This window comes from Sinohyriopsis cumingii, chromosome 10 (assembly GCF_028554795.1).
Source record: "Sinohyriopsis cumingii isolate HCF-2022 chromosome 10, ASM2855479v2, whole genome shotgun sequence".
Classification (NCBI taxonomy): domain Eukaryota; kingdom Metazoa; phylum Mollusca; class Bivalvia; order Unionida; family Unionidae; genus Sinohyriopsis; species Sinohyriopsis cumingii.
The window spans coordinates 1,259,232-1,275,427 of NC_142970.1; the positions used below are offsets into that span (position 1 = coordinate 1,259,232).

A 16,196-nucleotide genomic window follows, 5' to 3' on the forward strand; every position below is an offset into this window, starting at 1 on the left:
ATAAATTTTTGCAGATATACTGCAGCAACACAACAAGATGTCTGCTGAAAAATTTCCTAAACTTACGAAAACTTGAAAAAGATTATAGCATGATCAATTTGTAAATGTTCTTTCGGCAAAATGTGCAGGTCTTAGGAAGCCGAGATAACTCACTAAGTCGGCTAGTAATCCAAGGGTCATGGGTCCGAGTTCGATACCAACCAAGGCTAGCCTATGTAGGCTGCCTCAGTGTGTCCTTGGGAAAGGCATATGACACCATTGCCTTTGCATGATAATGTCAGTATAATGTGTCGTTCAAGACCAACAACAAACCCGAGAACAGAGAGCGAAGACATGATCAAACAAAGACAGGTAACTGTGTATTGACTGTTTTGTAGACGTAGTATAATTGGACATGGTTACATGGAATGACTCATAAACAGCAATTGAATAATAGTTATCGATAGGCCGGTTATTAGGCTGCAAAAAGAATAAGCCATTTTGTCTCGTTTTGGAAACTCTAAATATGCTTGCACTCTTCAATACAAGTGCGCCCTTCAGTTTTGGTCTGAGGTATTGTACAAGAATTAGAGCTACTCTTTATGCAGAAGCAAAACAATGACGGCGTAGACGCCATCGACGACAAAAACGTTGGAAAAGCGATAGAGCTCTTTCTCTAACTTCAGTATATGCACACTCTGCCTGGGTGAGAAATGCAAGTACTATATTCTCTTCTCGCATTACTACCTGTAAAGGTACGAGTTTTCCAGCGTAGAACGGCGATGGGAGTATCTCATAATCAAACTGCTACGTGCGTGATTGTGCTGTCCATTGCAGAAAAATGACGGGGATTACCTTATTATTTCGTATCGTACAATCATAGTTCAAAACAAACTGGCAGGAGCTCCATCATGAGTATTCTCTAACAACAATCAATATAAACATTAACTGCAACACGTCTACGTCCTAAAACTCGGAGCGGTTAGTATCTCGGAAACAAGAAATTTTAAATTGATCAACCTAGCTACATGTACATATTCTGGTTTCCGTTTTCGAGTGATATGTATGTATGTATGTGTAACTGCATGACAGCAGAATCATGGCTATAAATTTATAAAACTTAAATATAATGAAAATCGTGTTGCAACTTCAACACTTGTACACACTGTAGGCGGCAATTTATGATCTACTCAGTTTACAAACAAGTTCCCCATATGGTAAGGTGGCAAGGGACAGTTTCGCATATTGGCCCCTGTCAAATTTTTAAGGGTATGGTGTGACTTTTTGCGCTTTTACTGTGTAGATATAGGCATATTTGTTAATTTGGTCTTTCCGGATTTTGTTGTTCTTGAAACTGATGTTACGCATGTATACAGCTCATGTAGTCACTGCACAGAATGTAGCCAGTGAAATACCAATAGTCGGCTAGGAAGCAGAGCTAGCTACTTATAGCTATAGACACGCTGGTTCAAGGCATGTAGAATATCTCAAACACTAATTGGATGACAACCATTTTCAATAGTGCCAAACTATTAAGTACATGTTGTTTCTCAAAAATTATCATCCAGGGCAATGACTTGTGTTTGCACTGTGAGCACCACGTGTTCTCAAAAATGTCCTTCGGACATGAACAATTCATGTATAAATTAGGGTGGGTGGGTGCATCAACTTTTTATTCTTTGAATTTCCATTGACTTGTCAGATCAAGTGAATGATATTCTTATGTGTTGTTTTATAATACCTATCCAAAAATACGGTCCTTTTTTGACCTCACTCATGTATTTTGTTTAAATGAATTTTTATATTTAGCAGGTTATGCAACATTAAATTTGTGCATAAAAACTGTTTCTGCCCCGTAAGGCCGATGAAGTCATTAAGATACAACTCGTCTTTGCATCAGGAATATCAATATTGTCTAAAGTGCGCGAGAAATGGTTACACGTGTTGAAGGAGATATAATTCGCTTGTACTATTCTGAGACGGGTCGACACAGTGATAATTTATTGCTCGTTAAGATGTCAGAGGCCCATGAATAAGTAAGTTATACTGTTACTAGATGTATGCTTTGCAATACATCATAACTCAAATCTGAAGTGGAGACTTGGGGGCACAGGTCAGATGTTTAATCATTTCTATTGTTAGACTGCCGTATCTAGTCCAAGATCGGTAATAAATGTCATTTATACAAACTCTTGTCATGGTATTAGAACATTGTCCCGTCAAGAGGGACTTTTGACATTTACGCAACAGTTACTATTCCGTGAAGCAAAAAGGACAATCATAAGTACCACCGATTTTATGTCTATTAATTTTGTGCAAGTGGTGGGGACTTAAAGTGGGAGAAGGTGATTTCCTTGAATTTTTATCAGACTATTTTAAATCATTTTCTTTACTAATTAATTGTAATGTCTGTCTCGAATCAACATACGTATAAGGTGAAATTTATTTTCTACACATGTCTACGTGACATTATAGCAAGGTGGACCACAACGGCTTATAAACATAGCTGTTACCTTCATTTCTGTGCCAAGCTCAAAATCAGTTTAAGACAATGTTTTTCTAAACCACGACAGGGAAGCGACATTCTGCAGATAAAATATTCAAGGGAATATCCCGTTAAGTTTGGGTATCAGATTTTGCTAACAACAAAACAGGCAAGTTACCATATCTGCTAATTAATGTTCGATGCTAGGAAGATTCTACGTGAAAGCTACGTTGATTTACATGACTTTGAAGACGGAGCGAGCCGAAAGGATAAGAAAGAAGTTCACGTGACAAAGATTATATGATTTGGTTTAAGACTACACTTATTATCTTCGATCATCTGATCAATGTTTAAGAGAGATACAGTGCGGAAGTCTCTGATTTTCGATATGTAATAGTGTTATTGACAGAAATATTAAAATATAACATCACTCACCTGTTTTGATCTTAAAACTTGATACCAGAACTAACACTCGAAACTTCTCAATATTTTCTTTGCATAACCACTGTTTTAATCGCGTCGGTACCCTGTTAAGCGAAACTTGCCACTTTATATTTACTTAATCAATCATACGAGATATAAAATGATGTAGAGCGTTATCACGCTTGATATTTAGCAATCAGATTACTTTCCACACCAGGCATTCACAACGTCGTGCTTTCTCTCTCTCTCTCTCTCTCTCTCTCTCTCTCTCTCTCTCATGCGAATGATAGGAACCTGTTCACTCACCTGAATAATCATTTTTGAATTCATTGTGGGTAAGAAGAGAGAGGATCTTTATCACTATCGCCTAATGATAGATAGGGTTGCGCTCCCGCACACACACGAATGAACATACACGCAAAGTCATTCATACATTCATAGCTGTACCTTTTAAGTAGACTAGGTGTCTCTAGCTTTCATTTTACATCGCCATACACCGCTTCGGTGGCCTAGTGGCTAGAACGTCCGCCTCGGATGTAGGAGGTCGTGTGTTCGATCCCCGGCCGAGTCATACCAAAGACTTACAAAAATGGTACTAACAGCTGCCTCGTTAGCGCTCAGCATTAAGAGGTTAGTGTTAGGACTGGTCGGCCCGGTGTCAGGATAATGTGACTGGGTTGGACATCATGATACATGTCTGTGGCATGATGCCCCTGTGCTAGACATCACTTTAAACTGCCACATTACAGACATCGTAGCGATATGACTGAAAAATTGTTAAAGCTACGTTAAAAATCCAAATCACATCACATCACACATCGCCAACGTTACAGTAATCCAGGGGTCGGGGGTTTGATAACCACACAGGCCAGTCCAAGTCGGCGGCCTCTGTGTATCCTTGGGAATGGCACTTAGATCCCGTTTGCATGATATAGCCAATAATATGTTTAAAACGGATTTGAAAAAGCAGCACACACAAACAGACACACACTTATGCACACCAAAATTTTTAATTTATCAATAAAATACCGCACTTTTAAATTTTAATCTTATCCCTGCATCGTGAAGTCATGAAGTCATTGCGATATAAACATAATCACGAGCTTTAGGACCATTAAAAACGGCCACAATTGTCAACGAACGTGTTTTTGTCGTATACAACAAAAACAGCAGAAGGTGTTCCGATTCATCTTGTAATCAGAAGATAACGGAAAAAGCCGAGGACATTCCAATCATCACTGCTGGCAAAATTGCCAATCGGAATGTCCTTGGCTATTTCTGCTAGACAAATGCATGTTCGTATGTATCTTAGCTTAGTAATTTACAGAAAAAGTATCGATTTTGCTTGCCGGAAATTTTCCACAATAGAGTACCGCAATCTATTCGGACTACCTAAGCTATTCATATGATCGGATTAGTTGCAAGACTGACCAAGAATTTACGAATAGTTCAATATATTCGTAGCTTCTCCGTCAATTACTTTCTCAACTTTGAGGTCATTCATATGGCTCAAACATCAAATGTCTATCGGAACGTCGTTCGACTATTTCTATCAGGTCCTAAAATAACATCGGAAGTAGGTGTAGGAATGCACATCAATATATGTGCTTGGTGTCTCGCCTTTGGTTGAGTGCACATCATATGTTACAATAGCAATCCAGGATTGTTCCTACTGTGACTTTGTCTCCTTCCGCCGCCATATTTGTCCATGTGAACGAATATAATTCAGAATACAGTTCTCAACGCGACGAATTACTTCCGATGTTTCTTTCTCGACCTGACAGAAAAGACCGAAGTTATTCAGATTGCACCAATATATGTTGACAGCGGCGATTCGGACCATTTCGGCTGTTTACGAAACAAGGATATGTCCAACTTTGTATCGTTAATAGCTGAATTGGTCTCATCGCAGGCATATATTCGAGGTATGAATCGTAGATTTGACCTTGAAGTAGTGAATAGCAAACTGTACGCTCATCACAGTGATACTCTTATGAAGAAAAAAAAAAAAAAAAACTACCAGGAGGCTGTTTTGAACTTAGAGTCATCTCTACCTTTTCTATACCGAGACTTTCCGCATTAATACACGGACACGTTGACTGCATCCTATTATATATATATATATATATATATATATATATATATATATATATATATATATATATATATATATATATATATATATATATATATATATATATATATATATATATATATGTGTGTGTGTGTGTGTGTGTTCTCGTAGATCAAAATCAAAGCAAAAATGATGCAAAAAAAACCAAACTGTGTTTTGAGAATCAAAGACTTTTGACTCTAGTATTATTGGTATCCTGTGACACTTGCGGCATGTCCTGTAATACATCAGTGGAAATAAATAATTTCTTACTTTATCGTCCTTCGTATTGAGCAAGATATTCCCATTCTTCACTCAATCAATTGCATAGAAAAGATATATATGTAATGTAATTGATTGTGATGGAGTTATCAAAGCGTCTCAAGTGACAATTAACGTCTTTGTGGCAGTGGTGTCATCTACCAAGGAAGTAACATACCAACAAGGCGTTTGATTCAACTGCTACTCGGTGACATGATAAACAGTGAAGCTGTACTCATAGACCGTTTGATCCGGTGTCAGAATCGCTTTGTTTGACATTTCAGTCACTTTGCTTTGGATTTTGCCGGAAAAGTTAGGGGAAAGTCGACAATGACGTTCTTAAAATTGCTTGTTCGAGGCCTTTAATTTTTATATTTTCTTTTACATTATGAGACTCACATGATAAACAATGCAAAACGGAAGTGGCAGGTCTCATGATTTTGGTCCGTTACTTTTCTAGAGCGTCATCTGTGGAGCATTTTGTTAGCGAGATTCGGCTGCCATCGCTATTCTGGACTCAAGGTACTAATTCAGTTCCCATAGTAAACCTATGCAAACACCATGATAATATTAATTCAGTAACTTAAAATTTCTGAGTGCTCATGATCAAACCTATATTTATCAATATAGATGAAACCTGGATGTCGGCTTCTGTGTTGAGGAAAGGATATGAGCCGCGGCATTTTCTGGACCTCTGTGTGTTTGAAACATGTGCTTTCAATTCTGCACCAAAGAGTCAGGTGCTAATTTTAGTAATGAGTGTTCCAAATCCATCAATAAAGCAATGCCTCTATTTTTTTCACTTACAGCTAGGATAAGCTCTCAAAAGATTCTTTTTCCTAAAACATAACTTACATTATTAACCAATCCTGGTTAGCCAAACCCATATATACTCTATTTTATGTTCACCCATTTCCAGGCTGGTTCCCATTTTTCCATATCATTAGTACCGTGTGTCCTGCTGAGGAAAGCCAAACAAGGCCATGGGAAGAAAAAATAAAATAAAATACAATAACATAAACACGAAAGGAAGTGAAACAAAAACGCGACAGCACTGTGAAATTATAGATGTCCGATGCATGAATCATCATAGAGAGGGTGCAATCAATATTTTAATTTTTCTGATAAACTTTGTTTGAAATATTACTTATAGAATATTTTATCTCTGGACTGAAACGAAGAACTACTTGTTTAGTGATAAAGTATGGAAGAAAAACATGTACGGGAATTGACGAAATGACGGCGCACATAAAAGAATACAATGAAGTTTTGGTCAATCAAGTCGTTATTTCTTGCGAAATCAACAAAAATTATACTTCCGACTCAGTTGAAACAACCGATTTTTCACGAGAAAAAAAAATGGTATGCTCAGATTTGTGCTTGACAACATTGCACCCCTTCTTCCAGCCAATACCTCATGAATTTACTGTCGAGACTACTAAAGCTTCATCTTTTTATATCTGAGCCTTTCCATATTATATATAAAGGCAAGGAATAGGAACTGGCGAACAATTAAGTTTTTCTAGCACATGCGAGAAGTAAATTTAAAAATTATTACCCCTTCACCCAAAATAAATAGATGGCCTAGAAATGTCAGGGCTGTAAAATAACTGTTGTCTGAAGTCATACTTCCTGATCCCAGACTACGGTTGACTACAAATGAAAAACGACTGACGCACTTTAATTAGGGAAGCGTCTTCTGCCACATATATTTGATGTCATTCCCACGGAGTGAATTACATGTAGGTGCAGCTGTCACACAGCTTGCTCTGACCCGTGACGAAATATCATGAATATTACACGGTTATCTGGGTCGTCGGTTTGTTTCTGCAATGGGCTTAAATACTCTCATTTCCAGCAATACAAACATTGAATATGTCGTTGGTAAAATGGGCTATCGCACAGTCTAATAAGATTTCCTTGTAGACTCGATACTTTGGTGAAAAGTTAGGTTGCATTCTGTCATTTTCTTAACTTTTGATGACGACAGAAAGAAAACATCTTTGACGGAGTGCTCTTTCATTACTAATGTATATATATATATATATATATATATATATATATATATATATATATATATATATATATATATATATATATATATATATATATTCCATAGATAAAAGCAAAGTAACTTGTGTATAGCCAAGAAGTTTGAAGAGTTATTTAACTTAGGTTTCTAAGAGTGCTGATGTGCTCATTATAAATATACATTCTAGCCAATATACATTCGCATTCTATAACAAGAGTGAAAAGATTTATCAATTTAACTGCAAAATTATTTATGCCTCTGGGTGTCCGAGTGGTCTGAAGCGCTCGTCTTCACTGATCCACTGATCATTGCCATCTCACCTCTATCCGCGTGGGTTTGAATCTCAGGTTTTGTTCAATGTGGGTTTGTGAGAAATCTTGCCAGTTGCTTTACCGAAGTTCGGTGGTTCTTACGGAGGTTTTCCCTGGTTATTCCTCCACCAGTTCCTGGCCTCCTTGTATATATTGTACTGAGCAATGGCGTTAAACCCAAAACAACAAGAATACCAAAAAAATGTACTGACACAAACGAAGAATATCTGATCCCAAAATAATTTGCGTATTTGAGTAAATACGCAATTAAAATAATGGAAAACCCAAACAAAATAAAAATCACGCGTACCAAAAAGCAAATAGAATCCTATTTTAGCAATTATTGAAATAGCATGTGCATATCAACCGTTTCCAGTCTCGCATTTTCCTCTTCCTTCCTTTTGTGTAAATAACATATCGGTTCTGGCTTCTGCACTTTACACCGATTATCGCTGTATAAAAATGATATAGGCCTATGTTTCATAACTCAGTGAAACTTTACGTCACCACCCATCAAGACTTTTTCCTTTCAATCGTTTAAATGCCACTGAAAATTTGACCCGCCAAATGACGTCAAGAGGAAGCCAAAAGGTGAGAATTATATTGCAAAAAAAAAAAAAAAAATGGAAGGCTCTTTTGGACTTTCTAAATAATCAGATTTCATAATTATTGCATCGGGTATATTGGAGAGTTTAATGCGTGAACCCGGTACGTGCAATTGTTGCCGATGTTTTAGATTGTATTTTATTGTCAATTTCAATCATAACGACAAAGAAAAATCACGACGGCAACTCACAGTCTAAAGACTCCATTGCATTATTGTTACTGTACATACAAGTGCTGTTTTCTGTTATTACCCAATTAAGCACAATTTTGACGTATATATTTATTTTAAAATACCAAATTGACATAAATGTAGGCGAGTAACAAGGCAAATCAACACAATGCTTATCTGGAGCTCTGAAATATATTGTCATCTGGAGGGTGATTAAAATATGATAAAAATATATTGTCATCTGGAGGGTGATTTAAATATGATAAAAATATATTGTCATCTGGAGGGTGATTTAGATATGATAAAAATATATTGTCATCTGGAGAGTGATTTAAATATGATAAAAATATAATGTCGTCTGGAGGGTGATTTAAATATGATAAAAATATATTGTCATATGGAGGGTGATTTAAATATGATAAAAATATATTGTCATCTGGAGGGTGATTTAAATATGATAAAAATATATTGTCATCTGGAGGGTGATTTAAATATGATAAAAATATATTGTTATATGGAGGGTGATTTAAATATGATAAAAATATATTGTCATCTGGAGAGTGATTTAGATATGATAAAAATATATTGTCATCTGGAGAGTGATTTAAATATGATAAAAATATATTATCATCTGGAGGGTGATTTAAATATGATAAAAATATAATGTCATCTGGAGGGTGATTTAAATATGATAAAAATATATTGTCATCTGGAGGATGATATTAATGTTTGACTGAGGTACTTCAGCTTTTGTTCAGACTATGTTTTATAAATGTTTTGATTTTATATCCTTAATTTTATTGATGTCATTATCATATCCTGTTAGTTTTATTTTACTGATGTAATAGTCAATCGTGTATTTTTAATTTTTGATAATAAATATAATATCCTATTTAATATGGGGAAAATCTAAATGTAGTTTGTAATTTTAATATAAGTCTGAGAAATACATAAGACAGTACAAACTCGTGTTATTTTGTTAACCTCCTAGAAGTGTACAATAATATAACTTTAAAAAATTGCCTTCATTTAAAACCTATGTGGAAACGTCATGTAAAATTAAAATTTCAAAACGCCGAGTAAATAACCAGCATCACTGAATATCAAAAGTAATAATAATAATAATAATAATAAGAAGAAGAAGAAGAAGAAGAAGAATAGGAAATATTATGTAAAAGCAACATGTTTAGTAAAAAATATTTCAAGCTGTGTAAAATCCATTAAATAGTGATGATTTAGGATATTACCATATTATTTCCCTTAATACATTTATACTTAAGCCTAATCCCCGTAAACTTTATTAACACGTGCAATTATATCTCCGGACATCCCAATGGCGTCATGCAAAGGAAAAGCATAGCGAATGTATTTCACACTCATTTCACTACTCTATTCGTCTGTTTGGTCAAATAAAGCAGGTCTTTTTCTTAATGCAGTAAATTGAAAGTTGACAATTGTGCTTATTTGAAGTGAAATTTGTATAATTTTTCAAATAGTTTAAATCCTATTTTCGACCTTGTAGAAAAGATTGAAATGATTTGGCAGGTTTAATAAATTGCATTGAAAGTGGCTATTAATTTAAGATCCTTTATTTCAACCTAGACAACACTGAAATATTTTAATTAAAATCGCTTACTTTCAAACAACATTTAAGCTTTGCTGAAGTTCATATAAAATAATATGCAATATTGTATGCAGTTTGCTTGGATAACTTTACCGAAGTCCATAAAAAACAATATACAATTTTATATGCAGTTTGCTGGGATACTTTTAACAATAGTTTCTAAAGTGAATTGGTTGTCAGATGTTCTACAACCTTTAAGGAATTCATCCTGATTATCGTTACTGGTTTCTAGCAAATCCAGAAGTCTGTTATTTAGCATAAATGAGAGTAACTTTCCTAGGCAATTGGATAGAGTAATAACTTAAATGTTAGGGTCTGATTTAGATCCCATTTTATCCACTGGGTTTGTATATCCGTGTGAACAAGTATGTGGATAGCACCCTAAGGTGAAGTGACTGACTTAAATGGATAAATAAAGTCTTGCATCCATCTCTGATTTGATCGGTGACAGAATATTCATTATTCTAAAGTTATAAAGTTGTTTTATCTCTGTTGACCTAGTCGAGTGAAAATGGATTGCATGTACTGTAGACAGAGTGCCATTCATTTCAGATTGCAATTCATTCCAACCCGGGTTTGTATTGTTCATATTCCAATCATCAAGTCTTTCTGTCTCTAGGGTTTTAAAATTGTCATGTATTTTATGATACAGATCCTACTATCAGGGTGTTTCCATAAAATCATCGATGATATTCCAATACGCTTTTGGGTCATTGTCCTGTTGGTCTTTTATCAAATTCGATCTTCTTTGGAAGCCCCCCCCCCCCCCCCCAACAGACAACAAAACAATAAAACCCAAACAAGAACAAAAACAAACAAAGCAAACAAGTACTTAGTTTGGGCGATATTTTCGCTTTTTATTTCTCCTAATTTGGTTTTTGGGGGAAAGCGATCCGTTTTTAAGCTGGTTGGAGTATTAATTTGTTCAAGACGACCTTATGTCTAAATCGTTTATTTCTTTCTAGGCAGTCCGCATTTGTATTACTGACTGGAGTGTTTAACTGATTACCAGATCAAGGTAAATTTCATTGTTTTACTAGGCATCCGTATTAAGTGTTTTCTTATTTGGTATTGTTAATAGGTTAATTGCATTAAATATCTCTAAATTGATGATACATTTATATAGTTTTAATTTGATAATGGATACAATATACTGAAAATCTGTGAAGAATCAGAACTACTACATTATCTATAAATAGGTCAGAAACTATTATATAATCAACGAAACATGTAAAAAAAATAGCACTTGTCACAGACGTTTTCTCGTGACACAAGTCAAACTTCCATCTGCCAACAGGAGTCGTGAAGACACTTTATAGTTGGATGACAAGCTGTCTGTTCTTCTAGAAAGCAAAACCTATGGGGCATTATTACACCGTCACAATGGATAGTCTCATACTTTCGGGTTCAGTTGATGGGTGAAGTTCATTGGCAGAGATCCCAGAGAGAGGTAAACTTTGTTCATGTTCACTTGTAATATATTTCTTAGTGAGGTACTAATGTATACCTTTTTCTATATTTTTTTAGTGAGTTACCAATGTATACCTGTTTATAATGGATTGCGTCCTACATGTTCACATAAAATACAAACGCTATTTCACCTTTTAAAATCATGTTAGATTAACGTTGTATTCACGATAAAACACAGGAGCTTGATATTTGATAGCGTTTAAACTGTGTTGCTCTTCGTCTTGACCGTATTCTATTTGGTATCATTAACAGGAACAATCCAGAGCAATAAAAACGTTACCATTATCTTAAGTGATGCTTCTTATAGGGTAAACTACCGCAGAAAGTGATATGTTTGCCAATATCATTTCGTTTAAGCAATTTCTGCAGAGAACTTAACTGAGGAAATTGCATCACCTGCGGTAATAGTTTCCTTGAGCCACTTGTACAGAACTACATTACCTGAATTTGAATGATTTGTTTTATATCAGTAAGCATACTTCTTATGCTAGTGTTTGAAATGTTACGAGTTAGGTCTGCTTCTAAAGTAAACGCAGTTACATGTTGATGTTGATTATTGCTCCTCAAGTTTATGTAAGTCACTAAACTGTTAGAAAGAAATGCACTAATAATTTAAATGTCAATCTTAAATTAGGTTTTACTGAGAACCTTGACGAGAAGTGATGTATTGTACATAACGCCAGCTGTCTAGCGGATAGTTATCAGTGACTTGTACATACATGTATGCAAAAGTCCCTTGTATTATAGAATATACACACCCTACATACATACCTGTATTGGCGTCACTGGGGGGAGGGGCAGACCGCACCGGGTGACACCATCAGAGGGGTGACACCAAAATGACATTACTAAGGATTCTGTATGGTCTGTTACGGAACGAGATCCATGGGGGTGACACCATGAGTTACCGCACTGGGTGACATCAACCCTAGTGACGCCACTGCATACCTGTACATATAACGAAGTACTAGGGCCTGAATGGTATAGTCCAATTTTTGTAAATTATTATAACTACTGTTTTTATGATAGACTGGTGTTATTACGAAAAACATTTATAGACACTGCGGTACTTAACAGTACTTTCGTGAGATTTTGAGAATTGTCAATATTGCTTCAAATCTCCGTTTTATTTGAGCTGTATCATTCTTGCTCTGAATAGCTTGAAGTTGCATTGTATAATGTTTGCACGTGTGTGTGTGTGTGTACGCACTTATGTGTTGACTTTCTAGCATTTATCTGCGCCATAGTCGCTAAATGAGTTTGTTATTTGTTAATTTACTATCCAATTTTTGATATTATTCCGACGCCGACCAACTCTAAGGTCGCATCTGTGTGTTACGAGAAAAATTAGTTCCAGAAACGTGAGCCGATTACTTTATTTTAGTGAGTTACCTAATTTAATCTAATAATCTCTTGAAAGTAATTTAAACTAAGCAAGTTCTTTCAAAAAGTGTGTGGATACGTGTTTTTGCAGAGCGTAAAACTGCCAGTGCTTATCGGAGCACTTTCACTGCTAAATCTTCATTTTCGGAGGTGCGTAGTTTTGTACGTTGTACAGCTCCTCAGTTTTCAGGTAAGTAAATCTTGCCTCGAGTTGGCAGTCCCGTAATGCTTGGATAGTTCTAATAAAGCAGTTATTATGTACTTTTGAGAAAGTGACGCATGTACGGTGAAGTTGATTTTACTCCTGCAGTAAAATGAATTCACTCAGTGAAATTATGCAGACAAAAAGGGACAGATATACAAATCATCTTTAAAGTCCCGAAAGATACAATGGGTTTTACGAACCCCAAAATTAGCACGCGGATAAAAAATTATATGTAAGGAGATACACTCCGTCATCAGCACACTTTATTTCAGTTCCACGTTGCTACAGGTCAATTTCACAGCTGCTACGGTTAATTCTTGTTGTTGGCTTTACAGCTTGCACCACGTCGACCCCGATCACTTTCAACGCTCGGGTCACTCTGATCACTCTAGACACTCTACACAGTTCTACGGCTTAAGATGTGCAAGTTCTTAAAGTAGATCGCTGACTGACAAGACTATCCGTAATGTGAAGAGTTTTAACTACGGTGAGGTATTTATACACAGATATAGTTTGTATACTGAAGGCATTCGGTTCTTCCCATCGAGAGCACTTCGCACGTGCGGCATAGGATGAACCGAACTCACTATTTCGAAATACAGCACACTATACATAAATCACCCTCTGGTATCATTGTACACAAAAAAAAAAAAAAAAAAAAAAAACGAAACGTGAGTACATGTATGTCATAAATAAAAGAAGTTATACAATTCCGTGACAACAGAACATAATTAATTTTACTATATATTCTCTACATTTATTTCTCGGTACTGACCTTTCCGTCTGGTACAATCAATACAAATCATATGTTAAGCTAAAATACCTTTAAAGATGACTTCACGGTGAAGTTCTTCTCAAAGGTTGACCTGCATTTGTTTTTGAGAGGCTGGACTGTAAACAGAGAAGCATGTAGACAGAACACCGATTTCACTTCCGGATCATCACCGCGTTATATCATAGCAGAAAATAAAATTTTAAAAATATTAAAAAGAAATGTGTTTTTTCGTTAAACTTTATTTGAGGAGTCTGACATTGTTTTGTTGGAAGGACTATTGAACAATCAACAAGAAGAGTAAAATTCCATTTCTATTAATCCTTCTGACTACACAGAACTTCTTTTTTTTTTAAATTCTATCCCTGATGTATGAAAATTATGGTACATCCACAAAACAATACAATTCTTGGACTATCGTTTGTATTCAGTAAAATCGCTCCAACGAGCTAATGATCAATATTATGTAATGAAAAAGAAAATTTGCCTATACCATCTACTATCCACGTTCACATACGCTTTAAGCCACAATATATATATTACATGCACCAAAGACCGGGTCTGTTTTTATATCCATATACGACTTAAAACTTACACGCTATTGTGGAGCACTGATCTAGCATAACATGATCCATTAAGGAAAAGAAAAGTTTGCATTCTCTACATTGGTAAATGACTGACGCCATTGTGTTTACGTCATATACCCCATGGTAATATTCTGAAAGTTCTTGTCCCGAACGTTTGACTATTAGATGTCATATCGGAACGCTAAATCAAGTACATCATATACGTCAGTTCCGGTTTCGTCGCACCCAAACAATGTGTTTAATAACTGCTATGCTGTTGACGCCAACATTATTTCCAGTTACGAAAATGTGCTCGGACTGAGGATGTAATGGCTCGAAAATTTATGTAAGGTTTGATAGAATTAAATCATTTTGAGATACGTTTTCAATATTGTGGTGCATGGTCCAATTACTTTCAGGGAACTTAGCTTCAGGTACAATTTGTCTTACCCATGCCTTTTTACAAAAGAAATTAAGATCATTTTCAATGGATATTGGGTTGTGTGGGTTGGGATGCCCAGCCCTCTTCCCCCTGACCAATACTCTTAATTTCTGTTGTAACTAGCATTGTGGTTTTATCTTTCAGGTTATTATTAATAGCAGCTGTTTAGTAACTGTTTACTTATTTTTGTTGGGTGGACGGGTGTGTAATGTTTAGAACAACAGCGAGGTTTTAAGGATGCACATTGACATAACTGCCAGCTTGAAGAAAGAGCTTATCTCATATTAACGGGTTTAGCAAAGACGAGGATCATGTTTCACCAAACAGCAAGGAAAACACCTCCATACTTCCTCTGTGTGTGTGTGTGTGTGAGAGCGAGAGAGAGAATGTTCTTTTACAGAACAAACTTAAGTTTGATCCTGTATAATAGCACTCTCTTTCTCAGATTGGAAACACCATTGAAAAATTATATGATACAGCAAGGTTTAAAAATGAAATAATGAGCAATAAAAGGACTTGTATTAGCAATCTTACATGACAAATACTGTTGTAAACAAGTGTCACAGAATAATTATAATTTGCAAACTAATTATGACAGTTATCTCACAAAATTTACAAAGTTCAGATTTTGATTCTAAATAAATAAATTTGAAAGTTTAAAGGTAATTTTTATACAGAACTCTAAATTTATAGCTAGCATTTATTACAAGTATAATGGCTACACAAGTATATGTCATTTACTCACTAATTCTGTCTGAGACATGCTGAATTTTGATAAAAACAGGTTGTGAATGGTTTATTACTAATATACCATATGTCTAACTCCGGCAATCGCCATCTTTGAAATAACAACTTCCAGTTTGCACAAACACAACCCCTCAATTGAAATCAAATTGAGTTCAAACACTTTACGGTAATTACACATAAAATCATTGAAGGTATATATTGTTAATTGATTGTGCTTCAGAGCTGTGCAAAAATTAAAGCAGAGCAGAAGCTAGTACTATGTAAATAAACTTTCTGAAATTTTTCAAACAATCGGAATCCTAGAGTCCAATTGATATTTGGAACTTAATGTGACTGCACCACGAGTTTGATGTATCAAGAGCTTATATTGGATGTTAATTTTAAACAACCAATGAAAATAAGTGTAAGAAACAGAGTAATCAAACACCCCTGTGAGGCCAGTCAACATGGACATGAAAGTGGGCTGGGTTTTTTTTAGTATGGTAAGAGTTGTGTCCCTTGTTTGTTCATGCTAACTTAAGTAGCATAAACTTGGCTACGCCAGAATATCCCAGATCAGTTCATGCCATGACCATGGTATGTCTCAAAATTAATGTTTCTTAGAATTA

At 35.5% G+C, this 16,196-nt stretch overlaps 1 protein-coding gene across 5 annotated transcripts in view; it reads left to right on the top strand.

Moving 5' to 3' along the window:
• LOC149789481 (electroneutral sodium bicarbonate exchanger 1-like) overlaps positions 1-16,196 on the top strand; it is a 258,615-nt gene that overhangs the window by 33,934 nt on the left and 208,485 nt on the right. For 2 of the 5 annotated variants that reach the window (XR_016423667.1, XM_089971495.1), the window contains exon 1: positions 11,343-11,453. The exons of 1 other annotated variant lie outside the window; for it this stretch is intronic. The gene's annotated coding sequence lies outside the window, so the exon portion shown is untranslated. Of the gene's footprint in view, positions 1-10,968; positions 11,022-11,342; positions 11,454-14,611; positions 14,746-16,196 lie in introns of those variants that run through there. 2 more of the 5 variants (XM_089971498.1, XM_089971497.1) reach the window with 2 other exon arrangements.